General features: G+C 42.7%; 1 pseudogene; it reads left to right on the forward strand.

Moving 5' to 3' along the window:
- The first annotated feature begins 3,339 nt into the window (after nucleotides 1-3,339).
- LOC116589668 overlaps nucleotides 3,340-20,343 on the forward strand; it is a 32,126-nt pseudogene continuing 15,122 nt past the window's right edge.

The following is a 20,343-nucleotide window of genomic DNA, read 5'->3' on the forward strand; positions in this document are numbered from 1 at the left end:
TCATTGATTCTTCTCCTACCCACTTAAGCCCCCATGTTGCATCACCACTTCCTCATATCAGGGAGATCATATGATAGTTGTCTTTGTCTGCTTGACTTATTTCGCTAAGCATGATACGCTCTAGTTCCATCCATGTTGTCGCAAATGGCAAGATTTCATTTCTTTTGATGGCTGCATAGTATTCCATTGTGTATATATACCTCATCTTCTTGATCCATTCATCTGTTGATGGACATCTAGGTTCTTTCCATAGTTTGGCTATTGTGGACATTGCTGCTATAAACATTCGGGTGCACGTGCCCCTTTGGATCACTACGTTTGTATCTTTAGGGTAAATACCCAGTAGTGCAATTGCTGGGTCATAGGGCAGTTCTATTTTCAACATTCTGAGGAACCTCCATGCTGTTTTCCAGAGTGGTTGCACCAGCTTGCATTCCCGCCAACAGTGTAGGAGGGTTCCCCTTTCTCCGCATCCTCGCCAGCATCTGTCATTTCCTGACTTGTTGATTTTAGCCATTCTGACTGGTGTGAGGTGATATCTCATTGTGGTTTTGATTAGTATTTCCCTGATGCCGAGTGGTATGGAGCACTTTTTCATGTGTCTGTTGGCCATCTGGATGTCTTCTTTGCAGAAATGTCTGTTCATGTCCTCTGCCCATTTCTTGATTGGATTATTTGTTCTTTGGGTGTTGAGTTTGCTAAGTTCTTTATAGATTTTGGACACTAGACCTTTATCTGATATGTCATTTGCAAATATCTTCTCCCATTCTGTCAGTTGTCTTTTGATTTTGTTAACTGTTTCCTTTGCTGTGCAAAAGCTTTTGATCTTGATGAAATCCCAATAGTTCATTTTTGCCCTTGCTTCCCTTGCCTTTGGCGATCTTCCTAGGAAGATGTTGCTGCGGTTGAGGTCGAAGAGGTTGCTGCCTCTGTTCTCCTCAAGGATTTTGATGGATTCCTTTCGCACATTGAGGTCCTTCATCCATTTTGAGTCTATTTTCGTGTGTGGTGTAAGGAAATGGTCCAATTTCATTTTTCTGCATGTGGCTGTCCAGTTTTCCCAACACCATTTATTGAAGAGGCTGTCTTTTTTCCATTGGACATTCTTTCCTGCTTTGTCGAAGATTAGTTGACCATAGAGTTGAGGGTCTATTTCTGGGCTCTCTATTCTGTTCCATTGATCTATGTGTCTGTTTTTGTGCCAGTACCATGCTGTCTTGATGATGACAGCTTGTAATAGAGCTTGAAGTCCGGAATTGTGATGCCACCAACTTTGGCTTTCTTTTTCAATATCCCTTTGGCTATTCGAGGTCTTTTCTGGTTCCATATAAATTTTAGAATTATTTGTTCCATTTCTTTGAAAAAGATGGATGGTACTTTGATAGGAATTGCATTAAATGTGTAGATTGCTTTAGGTAGCATAGACATTTTCACAATATTTATTCTTCCAATCCAGGAGCATGGAACATTTTTCCATTTCTTTGTGTCTTCCTCAATTTCTTTCATGAGTACTTTATAGTTTTCTGAGTATAGATTCTGTGCCTCTTTGGTTAGGTTTATTCCTAGGTATCTTATGGTTTGGGGTGCAATTGTAAATGGGATGGACTAAGAGTTCCACCTTAAAGGAAATTCATATGGGAAGAATTTCAGGACAAATACAAGTCTTTGATATGTAAAAATCATGGGAACTAAAATGGGTAAAAAAAAATTTACAAAAGTAAAAGCTGCATTCGGACTAAACCAGAATTTGTAACATGGGACTAAATGAACTAAAAGATTATAGTGTTGTGTCTCTTAATGTTTTGTCTTATTGCTGGTTCTCCAGTGGTTTGCTCCTCCAGACTAGGGAAAATTTTTCCTAAGTTATCTGTAACTTATAGAGATGTAAAAGCGCTCATTTGTATATGAATCAAGGCATTCAACTTTTCTCTTTCTATCTGAACCCTCTGAAGCCAAAAGGTCTAGGTTAGTATTCTTTCTTCCTTGGAAATCAGTCATTTGCATAAGTTCAATAAGAATCTGTTCTCCTTGTAACAGGACCAGCAGGCAGGACGAGGGGGCACATCCACACCTCCCCGATTCCACCATTGCGCTGCCCCGAGGGAAACAGGACCCCCCTGATGACACTGGTAACCCTAGACTCCAGTACTGGTCTTTTTCCACTAGTGATCTGTATAATTGGAAAGCTCAAAATGCCCGCTTCTCTGATAACCCCGGAGACTTAATTGCCCTTTTGGACAGTGTAATGTTTACCCATCCGCCCACCTGGGACGACTGTCAGCAACTTCTCTGGATCCTGTTCACCACAGAGGAACGGGAAAGGATCCAGGTGGAAGCCCGAAGGTAGGTCCCAGGAGATGATGGCCAGCCCCTGACCTGATTAACTCTGCTTTTCCTCTCACCAGACCCCCACAGGATGGCTGGGACCACAAGGAGGCAGAAGGTAGGGGACGACTACTCATTTATCACCAGACTCTAATGGCGGGTCTCCGGGCTGCTGCTCACAAGCCCACTAATATGGCCAAGGAATATGTGCATATAGAATAAGACAGAGAGTCCAGCGGCATTTCTAGAAAGGTTAATGGAAGCCTTTAGGCAGTTTACCCCCATGGACTCTGAAGCTCCTGAGAATCAGGCAGCATTGGTTATGTCCTTTATGAACCAGGCAGCCCCAGACATTAGGAAAAAATTACAGAAATTAGAGGACTTAGAAGGGAAACAGATCCAGGATCTACTTAGGATCGCCCAGAAGGTTTTTAACAATCAAGAGGCACCGGGAGAAAGGCAGTTAAAGGCCATGGAAAAGATGATTAAAGTCTTGGCAGCAGTAGTACAGCAGGACAGCCCCCCCCCACCCGCTTGCGCAAAGGCGGATCCCCTCCTCCCCGCTTACGGCGGGACTTAGAGCCGAGGCATAGCCAAGGCGATCTTGATCCAACATCTGGGTCCATGGTGAGGGCCAGTAGCTTACCTGTCTAAGAAGCTGGATTCAGTAACAGCTGGATGACCATCGTGCCTCCGGATGATAGCAGCTACTGCCTTGATGGTAAAGGAACTATGGGACAGGAGCTACAGGTTACTACCCCACAGTCCATTGAGGGCGTCCTCAAGCAGCCACCTGACCGCTGGCTCAGCAATGCCAGACTCACTCACTATCAGGGACTGTTGTTTAAAGTATTTTCCTGCCACCAACCGCCCTTAATCCTGCGTCACTTCTGCCCGACCCCGACCTGGGCGCACCGCTCCACGACTGCACAGAGATTTTGGCCCAAGTGCATGGAGCCAGAGAAGATCTGAAGGGCCAGCCGCTGATGGATGCTGAGGTCGTCCGGTTCACCGATGGCAGCAGCTTCGTTCATCAAGGACAAAGGTATGCAGAGGCATTGCCCCCGGGGCACCTCAGCACAAAAAGCTGAGTTAATCGCCCTGACCCAGGGCCTAAAGTTGGGGCAGGGTCTCCGGATGACTGTGTACACGGACAGTCGATATGCCTTTGCCACAGCCCACATCCATGGAGCAATTTACAGAGAAAGGGGGTTACACACTGCCGAGGGGAAAGACATTAAAAACAGGGACGAAATTATGGCCCTACTAATGGCCATCTGGGCCCCCAAGAAACTGACCATAGTACACTGCCCCAGCCACCAGAAACGAAACGATCCGGTTTCCCGGGGAAACAACCTTGCTGACCAGACTGCTCACCAGATAGCCCATGGGACCATTTCAGTGTTGCCTATACAGCTGCCTGACCCAGGGCCCCGAGAACTGCCACCTCACCCCAAGTACTCTGGAGAGGACATCGTCTGGATTAGTACACTCCCAATGACACAGATCAAGGATGGTTGGTGGCAGGATACCAGGGATAACATTATCCTCCCTGAAGCCTTGGGGCAGACAGTCTTGGAGCGAATTCATCGCACGACCCAGTTGGGTTCTAAAAGACTCCAACAACTTATAAGGCAATCCAAGCTACTCATCAAAGATATCACCAGGAAGACAGAGAAAATTACCTCAAGCTGTGCAGCCTGCCGTCTCCAGAACGCTCACCCACATCCTGCTGCAGCCGGATCCCGAGAGATGGGGACCCTGCGGGGAGCCTACTGGGAAATAGACTTTACAGAGGTAAAGCCTGGAAAATATGGCTATAAGTATTTACTGGTGTTCATAGATACCTTTTCAGGTTGGACTGAGGCTTTCCGAACCAAGCACGAAACAGCACAGGTTGTAACAAAGAAACTACTCGAGGACATCCTGCCCAGGTATGGCTTTCCTATTGTGATAGGATCAGATAACGGGCCTGCCTTCGTTTCTAAGGTAAGTCAGGGACTGGCTTCCATACTTGGGGTTAATTGGAAATTATATTGTGCATATAGACCCCAGAGCTCAGGACAGGTAGAGAGGATGAATAGAACCTTAAAAGAGACCCTTGCTAAATTGACCATGGAGACTGGCGCTAACTGGGTGGCTCTACTCCCCTACGCTCTGTATCGCGCTCTGTATTGGGTACGCAACACCCCATACAAGCTGGGGCTCACGCCCTATGAGATCATGGATGGCAGGCCTCCTCCTGTCATTCCCAAATTCAAAACCGATCTCATAGAGTTGGACCAGGATAACTCCCTCTTGTTTTCCCTCCAAGCCCTGCAGCAAGTCCACAAAAGGATTTGGTCTAAACGGAAGGACTTGTATAAGACAGAGCCACCGCCTGCACCCCATCAGCTCTGCCCAGGGGACTGGGTCCTCGTCAAGCGACATCAGCCTGAGACCCTTGAGCCCATGTGGAAAGGACCTTACCAGATCATCTTGGCCACCCCCACAGCCGTCAAAGTAGACAACATAGCATCCTGGGTCCACCACTCTCAGGTCAAACCAGTCGACCCCCTGTCGGATCTCGTTGGGGAACCTGACCAGGATGTCAGTTGGACAGTGGACCGCAGTAAGGACAATCCTCTTAAACTAACCCTGCGCTGAAAACCTGACCCCCGCTTCCCCAATAATTAATATGAAACTTTCTCTCTTTGCTCTGCTGTTTACATTCCTGCCATGGTAAGGGGCCTCTAGTCCCCAAGCCCCAGCCATTTTGACTTGGCAGGTCACTAATATTGTGTGGGCTTAGTAGTTTGGAACATATCACATGCAGCCACTCCCTACACCTGGTGGCCTAACTTATACCCTGACATTTGTAAGTTAGCCATGGGAGCTCCAGCCTGCTGGGACGTAGAGAACTACTTTAACCTACAGAAGCCCCCTTCCCAACCATCCCCCCGAGGGTGACTCGGATTAGATCCTTGGGGAGGCTGTGGGGACTGGAGTCAGTGAAGTATGCTAAGGACACTTACTTTCTATGTATGCCCCGGGCTCCACAGACCCAGGGGGTGGACCCACTCATGTGGTGGGGCAGCCCATTTTTATTGTCGCAATTGGGGCTGCAAAACCACTGGTGACACTTACTGGAGACCTACTTCAAGCTGGGACTACATAACCGTGACAGCAAATTATTCTCACGCTAGGAGCAGTCCCTGGACACAGAACCCAGCCTGCAAAGACCAGTGGTGCCACCCACTCAAAATAACCTTTACTGAGTGGGGAAAAAGACAACTTAACTGGGTGAGGGGGCATACTTGGGGCCTTAGATTCTATAAAGAACGATATGACGATGGTCTAACGTTCACTATAAAACTTTCTATAGAGACCTCTAAAGCCGCTATAGGACCCAATCCAGTTCTCGCCTTGCCTCCGCGGAGACCAAGGCCGGCACCACCTACACACATGCTAACCATCCCTACCCTAAACCCCGAAAAGCGGCCTGTAGAAATCACGGGCCCTAAGCCAAAAGACACCCAAACCCGCTTAACCCAACTAGTTCAGTACGCCTTTCAAGTTCTAAACTATACTAATCCTAGTGCCACAGAGTCTTGCGGGTTGTGTTATGAGATCTAATACCACCCCAAAATACCTGGTGGGCCTGTGCCTCCGGACTTACCCCATGCATCCATTTGTCAGCACTGAACCGAACTAATGACTATTGTGTTCTGGTGCATCTTGTACCTTGCCTAATTTATCACCCCTATGAGGACTTGATTTCATACTGGGAGGGAGGATCGCACAGGTTTAAGAGAGAACCTGTGAGCCTGACTCTTGCACTTATTCTAGGATTAGGACTAGGAACTGTGGCTACTGGGACTTTAGCCTTAATCTCGCAACAACACCACTACCAGGGCTTGCGAGAAGCCATAGATGCAGCTAGAATTATCTATCTCAAAGTTGCAAGAGTCTGTCAGCTCGTTATCAGAAGTAGTCTTACAAAATAGATGGGGGTTAGATCTCCTATTCCTCCAACAAGGGGGCCTCTGTGCAGCCCTTAAGGAGCAATGTTGTTTTTATGTTGACCACTCTGGGGTAGTTAAAGATTCTATGGCTAAGGTGAGAGAAGGGTTGGCAAAGTGGGAAAAGGAGCGAGAGGCAACAGAGGGTTTATTCCAATCCTGGTTTGCTTCATCCCCTTGGCTAATGACCTTAATTTCTTCCTTGCTGGGACCCATCTGTATTTTACTCCTCCTGTTGACTTTTGGACCATGCATTTTAAACCGCCTAGTAGCTTTTGTCAATCAACGCCTCCAGACAGTACAAACTCTGGTCTTAAGACAGCAATATCAGCCCCTAGACTTACATGACAACAACTGCATACATGACCATGGAGGATCCAAGATTGGATCCTCAGGTACTTGAGAGAGGGGGAAATGAAAGGCCTGGACAAACTTCACCCAAAAGTTGTTTACTCCACACGAAAGTTGTTTGCGCCTGAAAGTGTTATCAACCGGCAACTTCTGCTTCTGTAAAAATGCTTGCTCAACGCGCGAGCTAACTAGCTACTTTCGCTTCTGTTTGAATGCTTGCTTGATGGCGCGCGGGCTCCCAATACCAGTCAACCAACACCAGGTATGATTTTTTAAATTTGTTTGTACCCCACCCAAAACTTGTTTGTACCTGCTTATAAAAACCCTGCACTTACTCTGCCTGAGACCTCTCAGCGTCACTGGCAACGAGTGCGCGGAGGTCCGGGTTCGAACTCGTAATAAACGACCCTTGCTGTTTGGCTTTGACTTGCGTCTCTGGTGGTCTTTTAAGGTGGGCATACAATGCGCTCGGCATTACAGGGCTATTGGGGTGAAGAAGACTATCAGGATATTGAAGGCCTGGTTACTATCAAGCCAAGGCCACTTTCCCTCTAATGAGGCATTAACATAAAGACAATTGGGAGTCTCCTGGTGGAATGTTACATTCCTGCTATCAAGCGTCCTTGTTAATGAGATTTAGGTTTAGAAGAAATTTAACTTTATTTACTTTTCCTTCTACCTCCGCCTCCTTTGGTTTTTTATGGAGGGGAGGGTGACGTTAGGGCTTGAGGAACTGAGTTATGTGTCTTTGGAAATTGGGCTATTGATAAGGTAACTTCTTTGTTGTAAATCTCAAGGACATTTGCAAACCAAGGGAGACTCCTGCCTTGTAGGACTGTGATCTCTGCAAGTTAACTATTTATCGTTTTATGGCAGTCAGGGGTGCCTGATGTATGCTACACATATTATGGAGGGGAGCGGGTGGAGAGGGCGTAAGGCGCCAGCTTTTGCTCTGTCCTCAGCCTGCCTCCTACTCCCTCTTCAGTTGGGCCTGGCCACACACAGGTAGCCAATGAGATTGTAACACACACAGGAAACTCCACAGTGATGCTAGGTGACCAATTGAGTTACAATTTACCCTAGTGGACATTTGAACCAGCCTATTACACCTTGATTGGGATTGGCGCCCAAAAGTCTCCCAAAGGGTGGGGCCCATACTCCTTGGTAACCAGGGAGACAGTATGCATCCCTCCACTGATCGGATGTTTCACCTTTGTATCTGGGCTTTGTTACCTGGGACTGGTTTCCGGGACTTGCTTTTAAGTAAGTTCCCCTGGGGGGTGGTGCCAAGGTCAATTTAAGCTTTACAGCAAAATGGCAGTTCAAACGGGGTGGGGCTGCTCTGGCTGAATAGGCCCTTATAATCTAATCTATGTTTCTTTGATTGATGTGTCTATCTCTTCCTCAGTATCATACTCTCATTACTAAGCCTTAAAATCAAGTAGTCTAGGGACGCCTGGGTGGCTCAGTTGGTTAAGCAGCTGCCTTCGGCTCAGGTCATGAGCCCAGCGTCCTGGGATCGAGTCCCACATCGGGCTCCTTGCTCAGCAGGGAGCCTGCTTCTCCCTCTGCCTGCCATTCTGTCTGCCTGTGCTCGCTCTCTCCCTCTCTCTCTCTGATAAATAAATAAAATCTTTAAAAAAAAAAAAAGAGCTGCCTCAACCATGAGGACCTTTAAAAAAAAAATCAAGTAGTCTAGTTTTTCCAACTATAGTCTTCTTTATCAAAATTGTTTTAGCTATTCCAATTTATTTATTTTCCATAATACTTAGAATAGTTTTGTCTATACTAACCAAAAAACCCTGCTGGGAATCTGACTGATATTAGATTTCCATTATACATTGTTTGTGTATAGAAATATGACTAGTTTTTGTATCTTGACCTAGTACCCTACGAACTTGCTTACCTCACTTATTAGTTCTAGGAGATTATTTGATGATTCCTTGAAATTTACTACACAGAAAATCATGTTGTCTATGAAAGGGGATCACTTTATTTCTTCCTTTGTAATCTATATGGTTTTTAAGCGGGTTTTTTTGTTTTGTTTTTTTGGGTTTTTTTTTTTTTGTTCGTTTGTTTCTTTTTCCCAATTCCATTAGCTAAGGCTTACATTTTGAGTAGCGGTGGTGAGTAGACATCCTTGCCTTGTTCCCAATGCTAGAAGGAAATTATTCTACCTTTTACTAATGAGTATGTTAATTGTAGATTTTTTTTTTTATAGGCACCCTCTATCAGGTTGAGGAGATTCTCTTCTGATTCTGCACCTAATTCTGATGTGTTTTCTACACCACTGAGAAATTCTCTGACACCAGCTGGGCATCTTAAATTTCAACTCAATCCTAACACTGTCTATGTGGCGATAGCATCAGATCCCTTGGGCTCAGTCCCATTTCAGACACAAATCACAAAATCAAGTTATCACCTGCACTTCTGACCAGCTGGCTAAAGATTGGAAATTGCAACAAACTCCTGCTTGGGTTTGACTAATTTGCTAGAGCAGCTCCGAACTCAAAGAAACATTTTACTAGATTATCAGTTTATTATAAAAGGATCTAACTCCAGAACAGCCAGATGGAAGAGATGTGTAGGGTATGTGGGAAGGGATGTGAAGCTTCCATGTCTCCAGGCATGCCACTCTCTTAGAACCCACCTCATATTCACCAACTCAGAAGTCCTCTAAGTCCAAACCTTTTGGGGTGTTATGAAACTTCATTATGATGAGGAAGCAGAAGGCTTGTTGAGGACAAAGCACAAGCTGACACCCCCTCTCCCCATCATGGATTCTGTGCCACGTTCCTCCAGGAAACTTCCAACTTTTTTAATGTTCATGCTTTGCTAAAGGGAAAAACAATCTTGATAATAGTAAGCCTCCAGTATCCTGAAGGTCTTTAGCATATGAAAGTCCTTTTAGACACCTTTTTTCCTTACCTCCCCCAACTCCCAAGTATATAACCAGTCACCCCTCACAATCCTGGTGCAGCCCTTCTGCTGAAGTTTTAGAATGTAAGTGAGGTTCAATGGGTTGAGGTCCAGAGCTGATGGCCAAGAAATAATTCTTGAGACATCTTTGGTACAGAATGATGGTTTTTTAAAACAGGGGACAGTACCCATGAGCAGAAACAAGCTGCTGTCCTGGGGTTTTGAGGGGTGGCAGATTATTCATGTAAGGGTTGGGGGAGGTAAGGAAAAGGGAGGTTTCAATAGAACTTTCATATGCTAAAGATGGCCAGACCTGTAAAATACCGGATGCCTTAAGGCCTAGTCATTGTTAAGGTTTTTCCCTCTAGCAAGGTATTAACATTAAGATAGTTGGGATATTCCTAAAGATTGTCACATATGTTAAAACCTGTTTAACTATTAGGGCCTGCTTAGCCAGAGCAACTTCCTATTGCCTAGGTAGCCATATTGTTGTTTACATCCACGGACTTCATTCTGGGAATAACGCCCCTGTAGTTCCTGGTATAGGTTCTGGGTATCAATTCCAGGAGTAAATTCCTTAACAATAGAAACCACGTACCTTGGGTCTGTGGTTATGCCCTATAAAACCAGCCTGTGAGATTGGAAGGGGGTTGCTCTCTTTGGAAGGGGCCCTGCCTGGTCAGTCTGACTTCTAATGCTTGGCATAGAATAAAGCTTCACATAACTTTCACTTTGTCTCCGTCTCGTTCCCCTGGCCAGTCAGTCTAACTTTTAATGCTTGTCATAGAATAAGGCTTTGCATAACTTTCACTTTGTCTCAGTATCATTCCTTTGATAATGGACCCCAACAATGTCCCACCTAGGAGTGGGGGTAGGGGAAGGTTGCAGGGTGTCAGTTTTTTCTTTGTCCTCAGTCAGCCTTCAGTTCCTTCATCACTTCTTGCTACCCATGGATCTTGTCCCCATGCTTTAATAAAACCACCAAAGACATCTCAAGAATTCATTCTTGGTCTTTGGCTCAGGACCTCACCCCACCAAACCTCACCTACATTCCAAAACTACATCAATTACATAGGCATGTTGACTAAATCATTGGTCATTGATGCTTGAACTGAATTTCTGGCCTTTATCTCTTCCCAGGAGGTATGGGGGAAGCGGGTAGGGGTTGAAAGTTCAATCCTTTTTTTATTCTTTAAGATTTTTATTTATTTGAGAGAGTGAGAGTGAGGGAGAGCAAGTGCGCAGCTGTACAATCTGGGGAAGGGGAAGAGGGAATGGGAGAAGCGGACTTTGTGCTAAGCTCAGAGGCCCCTGTGGGGCCTGCCCTAGTGATAGCACTGGGGATCAAGCCAAAGCTTTTGATCCCAGGAACCTGAAGATCAAGATCTGAGCCAATGCCAGAAATTGACTGATGCTCCCAGGTACTCCTTCCAGCAACCTCCCCTATCCTTAGGTGCTATGTAGAAGTCATCTTGATGAGGTAGCAGGAGGCTGGCTGAGGACAAAGCAAAAGCTGGCACCTCGCACCCCCCTCTCCATCTGCTCCCCTAGGTAATGTGTGTGACATTCCTCAGGCACCCTTGACTGCCATAAGCGAGAAACAAATAGTTAACTTGCAGAAATCACAATCCTACAAGACCTGAGTCTCCCTTGGTTTACAAATGTCCTAGAGATCTACAAACAAAGAAGTTACCTTATCAATAGCACAATTTCCAGAGGCAAATAACTCATTTCCTCAAACCCTAATGTCACCCTCCCCTCCATAAACAAAACTGAGGTAGAAGGAAATGTAAATATTGTTAAATCTCCTCTGAACCTAATCTCACTAACAATGACGCTTGATAGCAGGATTGTGACATCCCACCAGGAATCTCCCAACTATTTTGATGTTAATGAATGGCCAAAAGACAACATTGATCAAGCTGCAAGGCCTCCAGTATCCAGGCACCTTGTAGGCCCTCTTTAGCATAAGAAAGTTCCTTTGAAACTTCCCTTCCTCTTATCTTCCTAACTTGCCATCTCTCACACTCCGGAGCAGCAGCTCTTCCTGCCCATGGGTCCTTTCCCCCATGCTCTAATAAACCACCATTTTGCACCAAAGATATCTCAAGAATTGGCTCAGTGGGTTAAAGCCTCTGCCTTTGGCTTTGGAAATGCTCTGGCTAAATAGGTCCTAAATAGGTCATGATCCCAGGGTCCTGGGATGGAGCCCCGCATAGGGCTCTCTGCTTGGTGGGGAGCCTGCTTCCCCCTCCCCCCCCACTCTCTACCTGCCTCTGCTTACTTGTGCGCTCTCTCTCTCTCTCTCTCTCTGTCAAATAAATAAATAAAATATTTTAAAAAATTCTTTTCTTGGTCATCGGCTCCGGACCTCAGTCCACCAAACCTCACCTAGGCTCTAGAACTTCATCAATCTCATTAACATATTAAGAGACCATATTAAGAGACCCCTGCTCTTATCACAGGAAAATTCCAAGGGTTTTAGGAGCTCTGCTTGGAACTAGGACCTAATATATATTTTGTTATAAATTCCAATATCGTACCTTCTATTCTTTTTTGAGAATTCTTATCAGGAATGTGATGTGGGGCCACAGAGTGAATGGTCAAGAAAGAATTCTTTGAGAAGTTTTTGGTGCAAAAAAGATGCCTTTTACTATGGCACACAGATAGGACCAAGGGCAGAAAGAGCCACACTGTGATTGCACAGAGCAACTGATTATACACTTTTTAAGTTGGGTAGGGGTAGAGATAACAGAATTCTCTAAAGGGATTTTCATTTATTAAAGACGACTTACAGGATCCTGGAGGTCTGGCGGTTACCAAGCTAAGGTTTCCTTTGTCTCTAGCAAAACATCAACATTAAGACCACACTGAGTTCCTTGAGGAATGTTACACTCTGCAAGTCTCAGGTATTTATCACTGGGCTGCAAATTTTAAGGAAATTTAATTTTTTCTACATTTCTCTTTTGTTCTTATCAGAATGACTGTTGGAATTCGTCAAAATGTCTTTTCTGCATCTATTGACTTGATCATATGGAGTGTTTTTTCTTTAGACTACTGATAGTGAATTACAGGGATCAATTTCTGAATATCGAGTCAGCTTGCATTCCCAAACCAAACCCCACTTTATCACTGTGTATTATCCTTTTTATATATTGTTTTTCATAATTTGCGAATATTTTCTTGAGCATTTTTATATCTACTTTCATGAACAATGTTAGTGTGTGTTAGGTCCCCCAAATGGGTCTGAGATTAAAGGAGTGAGACTGATAGAAAGCAAAGGTCAAGCAAAGCTTTATTCCACACCAAGCATCAAGAATCAGACCGAAGGTTCGGGGTCGCACCTCTTACAAGAGAGGGCAACCTCTCTCTGTTTCACAGACTAGCTTTTAAGGGCAAAGGCCATGAGGTTGGGCCTGGCCACGCACAGGTGGCCAGTGAAATTGTAACACACAGAGAAAGCTGCACAGTCATGCTAGGTCACACATAAGTGACCAATTGAATTACAATTTACCCTATAGTAGACATTTGAATCAGCCTATCACCTTGGTCAGAATTGGCACCCAAAAGGTGCCCAAAGGGGGGGCCCCATACTCCTTGGTAACTATGGAGACAGTATGCATCTCCCCACTGATTGGACGTCTCCACCTGGCCTGACCCACCCTTGTATTTGGGCTTTGTTACCTGGGGCTGATTTCTGGGACTTGTTTTTAAGTAAGTCCCCTGGGGGAAGGGGAGCAGGGACAGTTAAGTTTTAAACAACAAAATTATTGTTTAACCTGGATGGAAGTGCTCTGGCTAAATAGGTCCTTACATATGTACTTTCATTTTTGTACTGTCTTTGTCCATTGTATCAGGGTAATGCTGGACTCAAAAAATTCTGGAAAATATTTCCTTCTCTTACTCAGAATTGATATTTGGTTGAATTTGCCCATGAAACCATCTGTATCTGTTGATTTATTTTTTGGAAAGATTTTAGCTATAAGTTCAATTTCTTTCCTTTTTTTTAAAAGATTTTATTTATTTATTTGACAGAGATCACAAGTAGGCAGAGAGGCAGGCAGAGAGAGAGAGGAGGGGAAGCAGGATCCCTGCTGAGCAGAGCTCCCAATGCGGGGCTCGATCCCAGGACCCTGGGAGCATGACCTGAGCCAAAAGCAGAGGCTTTAACCCACTGAGCCACCCAGGTGCCCCTAATTTCAATTTGTTTAATAGTTATAGGACAATACAGGTTCTCTATTTTATCTTAGGTGAGGTTTGATTGTGGATTTTGAGGAATTGGTACATTTTATCTAAATTTTTCAATACGTGTTTAGGGCAGCTTGTAGTAGTCCTTTTAAAGCTTGTCAAGTCTACAGTGACCCTTTTTAATTCATTCCTAGTGATGTGGTTTTGGAATATAAGTGAGGTTCGGTGGGGTGAGGTCTGGCGCCGATGACCAAGAAAGAATTCTTGAGACATCTTTGGTGCAAAAAGGTGGTTTTATTAATGCATAAGGACAGGACCCATGGGTAGAAAGAAGGGTTGCACCAGGATTGTGAGGGGTTACTGATTATATTCTTGGGGGTAAAGGGAGATAAGAAAAAGGAAGGTTTTCAGAAGAACTTTCATATGCTAAAAAGGACCTAAGAGATCCCAGAGGCCTTGCCATTGTCAGTTTAAGGTTGTTTTTTCCTTCAGCAAGGTATTAACAGGAAGATAGTTGGAAGCTTCTGGGAAGAATGTCACAGGGTTTGTAGGGTGTCAGCTTGTGCTTTGTCCTCAGCTTGCCTTCTGCTTCCTGATCACCAATACTGGTAATTTGTGTCTTTTCATTTTGCTTTTCAGTCCTGCTAAATGCTTGTTAATTGTATTAATCTTTTAAAAATACTAGCCTTTAGTTTCATTGGTTATCTATTCTTTTTCTTTTCCAATTAATTTCTGATCTTTCTGTTAGACTTTTAAAAAAATATTCACAGTTCCTGTGGTTTATCTTTTTCCCAAATCTTTTTTGTTTTTCAGATTAACATAGATCAATAGAATTTAGCCAAAGCTCATTGACCCTCTCCTCCCTCTATTTGCTCTTGAGTACATCCAGACAGTTTTTTACTGTTGTTGTTGTAATTTTCCTTACAAAATTTACACCTAATCTTTCCTATGTACTCTGTTTCTTTGCTGAGACTTTCTATTTTTAGCATTTGTTTCAAAGTGCTCACAATTGCTTGAGTAATTTTATAATGGCTGACTTAACATCTTTGTCAGATAATTCTGTCATTTTTTTTTCTATGCATCAGCATCTGTTGATTGTCCTCCTCGCAAGTTGAAATTTTTGTGGTTCTTCATATGCTGAGTAATTTTGGACTGTATTCTTGATGAAGTTTTAGAATATAAGTAAGGTTCAGTGGGGTGGAGTCCAGAGCTGACAACCAAGCTTAAAAGAATTTTTGAGACATCTTGGTGCAAAATGGTGGTTTCTTAAAGCACGGGGACAGGATCCATGGGCAGAAAGAGCTTCTGCTCTGGGATTGTGAGGAGTGGTCCATTATATACTTGCAAGTTAGGAGGCGGTCAGGAATAGCCTAAGTCTCTAAGGAATTTTGAAAGCAAGGTTTCCAGGATGTTGAGGGGCTAGCTGTTGTTGGGAAAAGGTCATTTATTACTGTTTAATAAAACCTTATTCACGAGACCCTTCAGATATATATCGGTGGGCCATATGCTTGGGGATGATTGCCAGCATGTATCTTGGAGTGTACAGAGATAAAGGAACTTTCTAAAGGAATTTTTATATGTTAAAGTAGACTTACAGGATCTTGATTAGGGGACAGGGGGACATTCAGGCTAGGATTGCCTTTTGTGCTTAGCAAAGTGTTAAGGTGGAGGCAGTTGAGTCCCTTGAGGAATGTCACTCTGCCTGTTTCAAGGACTTGTCAGTGGGCTCTCCAGAGCAAGGAAATTTAGTAACTTTTCTTCTGCCTCTGTTTCCCACATCATCCAGACATTTTAAGTATTATATTTTGATACTCTGAATCTCGTTCAAATCCTTTGGAGAGTGCTAATGTTTTTGCTTTCGTTGCGTTTTTTGTTTTTCCCCAGAGCTAATGTTTTTGTTTTAGCAGGCAATAGATCTGATTGGGTTTAGGCTAATAGTTTCAACTGGAAGCTATGTTTTCAGTATCAGTTTAGTTGTCAGAATCCTTGTAATGCTCTTCTTGTCTGTCATGAATGTGTATCACCCAGTCTGGAACCCAGCATTGTCAGTGTACTCTATCCGGGTAATCTATCCATTACTTTAGCCGTCAAAATCTTTAATATGCTATTTGTGATATCATGCACAAGTCAAGGCTCAGATGAGAGCACTGAAGTTCATAAACAACTGTTTATAACAGCTCGTCTCATTAACATTTGCTTTTCTGAGCTATTCCATCTCTGTAGTCTCCCTGGTATTTTCTGATTTCTTAGAGCTCTCCTTTTCAGTCTTCTGGCCAGAAAACTGGGAATGTAGTTCTAATACTCAACCACACACTTCTATGACTGGCTCTGCATTCAGGCCAAATGCTGGGAAGATAGAGATAAAAAATCAACAGGGGTTGGCCGCATCATTTGGTATCAAAGTCAAATACTGCAGCACTTGACAGGATTACCTGGGGGCTGTGGTGTGAGAGAAAAAAAGGGAAGATTATCCAGGAGGATTTCTGGATTTCTTTCTTTCTCCCTCTTCCTCACCCCCAGCTCTGTGTGTGTGTGTGTGTGTGTTTAGCTTTCCAACTTCTCAAGCAAAAAAAAAAAAAAAAAAAAATTCTTCTGAAGCTTTTCTGTGCCACAGGGCTCACTTCTGAGTTTCTGGCTACGTTGAGTTTGACTGGGAGATATTGCAGGAGAAAAGAAAATAAACTCCTTACCAAATTGATGGTCGTTTGTTTCTGAGTTCTGCCCCAGTCAGCCTGCTGTTATTTACTTTTTGAAGTTCTCAAATAACTATCTTATGCACTGTGTTCAACTTTCATAGTCATGTACAGTAGGAGTGATGGGTAGGTGCTTATTCTATATTATTCAAAAACTGAAAACCAGGTTTAAGAATTTATCCCAAGGAAATAATCAAAATGGTGCGTTGAAAATTTTGACAGTAGTCCCCCTTATCCATAGTTTCATGTTCTACAGTTATACTTACTCACAGTCAACCACAGTCAAGAAGCTGATGATGATCATCCTTGGGACATATTGTCAGAAGGCCAGTAGTAGCCTAACACTACATCACAATGCCTACATCATTCACCTCACATTTTATGTATACATTTTATCATCTCACATAATCACAAGAAGTACAAGGGTGAGGTACAATAAGAGATTTTGAGAGAGAGAGAAATCACATTACATAACTTTAGAGTATATTGTTATATTTTTTCTCTTTTATTATTGTTAATCTCCTACTGTGCCTAATTTATAAAGTAAACTTTATAATACCTTTGTATATATAGGGAAAAACAGTAAAGTTTAGGTACTAATTGCAATTTCAGGCATCCATGAGGAGTTTTGGGATGTATCACCTATAGATAAGGGGGTCAACTGTATTCAAGGATTTTCATCACAGTAGTGATGAAATATAAATATATATATTTATATATTATATATAAATACATAATATTTATATATTTGTATAATTTATATAATTCATATTTTATTTTACATAATATCTTACATTTTATATTTATACCAAAAAGGAGAATTAGAGACTATTATCCCTGATGAATGTGGATGCAAAAGTTCTCAACAAGCTACTAGCTAATTGGTTCCAATGATAGGGAAAAACTGTACTCTAAGATGGCTGACCAAACCAGAAAGGGAATTCCAGTTCCTGTCTCAAAGCCCTTCTGGGTTCTTCTTTCCTACCCCGCTTCCCACACACACCAAAGTACTAAGTATGTGGAAGTAGAAGGGTATAAATCCCCTTCCCTACTTGGGCTTGGGGCTCAGACCTTTGGAGAACAACCTTGTCTGAGCCCACCCGTGTTAAATAAACCTCCCATCCTCCAAAGTTTCCAAGGGCTTCTTGGTTCTTCTATCAGGATCCAGTCCAGGTTCTGCAACACCAACGGTACATCAAAAGGATTTTTCACCATGACCAAGTGGGATTTATTCCTGGGTGGTAGGCATAGTTTGACATCCACAAATCAGTCAGCATGATACACCACATTAATAAAAGAAAGAATAAAAACCATATGATCTCTCAACAGATGCAGAAAAAGCATTTGACAAAATATAGCATCCTTTCTTAATAAAAACTCTCCACAATGTAGGGATAGAGGGAACATACCTCAATATCATAAAAACCATATACAAAAACAAACAAACAAAAAAACCCAAAAAACAAAAACAAACAAAAACCTATAGCAAAAATCATCCCCTCAGGGAAAACAGCTTTTCCCCTAAGATCAGGAAGGTACATGACAGGGATGTCTGCTCATACCACTGTTGTACAACATACTACTGAAGGTTCTAGCCTCAGCAATCAGAGAACAAAATGAAAAGGTATCCAAATCATCAAAGAAGAAATCAGACTTTCACTCTTTGTAGGTGACATGATATTCTGTAGGAAATCCAAAATACTCCACCAAAAAATGCTAGAACTGATACAGGAATTTAGCAAAGTCACAGGGTATAAAACCAATGCATAGAAGTCTGTTGCATTTCTATACACTAACAATGAAGCAGCAGAAAGAGAAATCAAGGAATCCATCCCATTTACAATTGCACCAAAGCCCTAAGACACCTAAGAATAAGCCTAATCAAAGAGGTAAAAGATCTGTACTCTGAAAACTATAGAACACTTATGAAAGAAATTGAGGAAGACACAAAGAAATGGAAAATCCATGCTCATGGATTGGAAGAACAAATACTGTTAAAATGTCTGCGCTACACAAAACACTACACATTCAGTGCAATCCCTATCAAAATACCATCAACATTTTTTATAGAGCTGGAACAATCCTAAAATTAGTATGGAACCAGAAAAGATCCTCAATAGCCAAAGGAATGTTGAAAAAGAACACCAAAGTTGGAGGCATCATAGTTCTGTACTTTGAGCTGTATTACAAAGTTGTAGTCATCAAGCCAGTATAGTACTGGTATAGAAATAGACACATAGATCAATGGAACAAAATAGAGAACCCAGAAATAGACCCACAAGTCTTTGGGTCAACTAATCTTTGACAAATTAGGAAAGAATATCCAATGGAAAAAAGACAATCTTTTCAACAAATGTTGTTGGGAAAATTGGACAGTCACATGCAGAAGGAAAATGGACCACTTTCTTTCTTCTTCTTCTTCTTCTTCTTTTTTTTTTTTTTAAATTTTATTTATTTGTCAGAGAGAGAGAGCAAGCACTAACAGGGGGAGTGACAAGCAGAGGGAGAATCAGTCTCCCCACTGAGCAAGGAGCCTGACTGGGGACTCTATCCCAGGATCTTGATCATGACTTGAGCTGAAGACAGATATTTAACTGACTGAGCCACCCAGGTGTCCCAGAAAATGAACCACTTTCTTAGACCATACAAAAAAAAAATAAACTCAAAATGGCTGAAAGACCTAAATGTGAGATAGGAAACCATCAGAATCCTAAAGGAGAACACAGGCAGCAACCTCTTTGACCTCAGCCTCAGCAACTTCTTCCTAGAAACATCTCCAAAGGCAAGGGAAACAGAAGCAAAATTGAACTATTAGGACTTCATTAGGATAAAAAGCTTTTGCACAGCAAAAGAAACAGTCAATAAAACTCAGAGACAACCTATGGAACGAGAAAAGATATTTGCAAATGACATATTAGATAGAACACTAATATCCAAAACAGATGAGGAACTTATCAAACTCAAAACCCTGAAAACCAAAAAATCCAGTCAAGAAGTGGGCAGAAGACATAAACAGACATTTCTCTAAAGACATACAAATGACTAATAGACACATGAAAAAATGCTCAACATCGTTCAGCATCAGGGAAATACAAATCAAAACCACAATGAGATACCACCTCACACATATCAGAATGGTTAAAATTAGCCACTCAAGAAACAAAAGATGTTGTTGAGGATGTGGAGAAAGGGGAACCCTCTTACACTGTTCGTGAGAATAAAAACTGGTGCAGCCACTCTGGAAAATAGTATGGAAGTTCCTCAAAGAGTTAAAAATAGAGTGATCCTACACCCCAGCAATTGCACTTCTAGGTTTCCATCAAAAGGATACAAAAATAATGATCCAAAGGGGCACATTTCACCCCAATGTTTATAATACCAATGTCCACAGTAATCAAAATATGAAAAGAACTCAAATGTTCATTGACAGATGAATGGATAAAGATGTTAAAGATATGGTATGTATGTATGTGTGTGTGTGTGTGTGTGTGTGTGTACACACACACATACATACATATAAAATGGATTATTCCTCAGCCATCAAAAAGAGTGAAATGTTGCCGTCTGCAATGATGTGGATGGAACTAGAGGGTGTTATGCTAAGAAAAGTCAGTCAGTCAGAGAAAGACAAATACCATATGATTTCACTCATGTGGAATTAAGAAATAAACAGATAAACACAGGGGAAAGGAAGGAAAAATAAAACAAGAGGAAAATGGAGAGGGAAACCATGAGATTCTTTTTTTTAAAATTTTATATCTTTATTTGGCAGAGACAGCGAGAGAGGGGGAGTGGAAGAGGGAGAAGCAGACTTCCCACTGAGCAGGCAAACTGATGTGGGGCTCAATCCCAGGACCCTGGATCAT

The sequence above is a fragment of the Mustela erminea genome, chromosome 1, assembly GCF_009829155.1.
Source record: "Mustela erminea isolate mMusErm1 chromosome 1, mMusErm1.Pri, whole genome shotgun sequence".
In the NCBI taxonomy this organism is placed as follows: domain Eukaryota; kingdom Metazoa; phylum Chordata; class Mammalia; order Carnivora; family Mustelidae; genus Mustela; species Mustela erminea.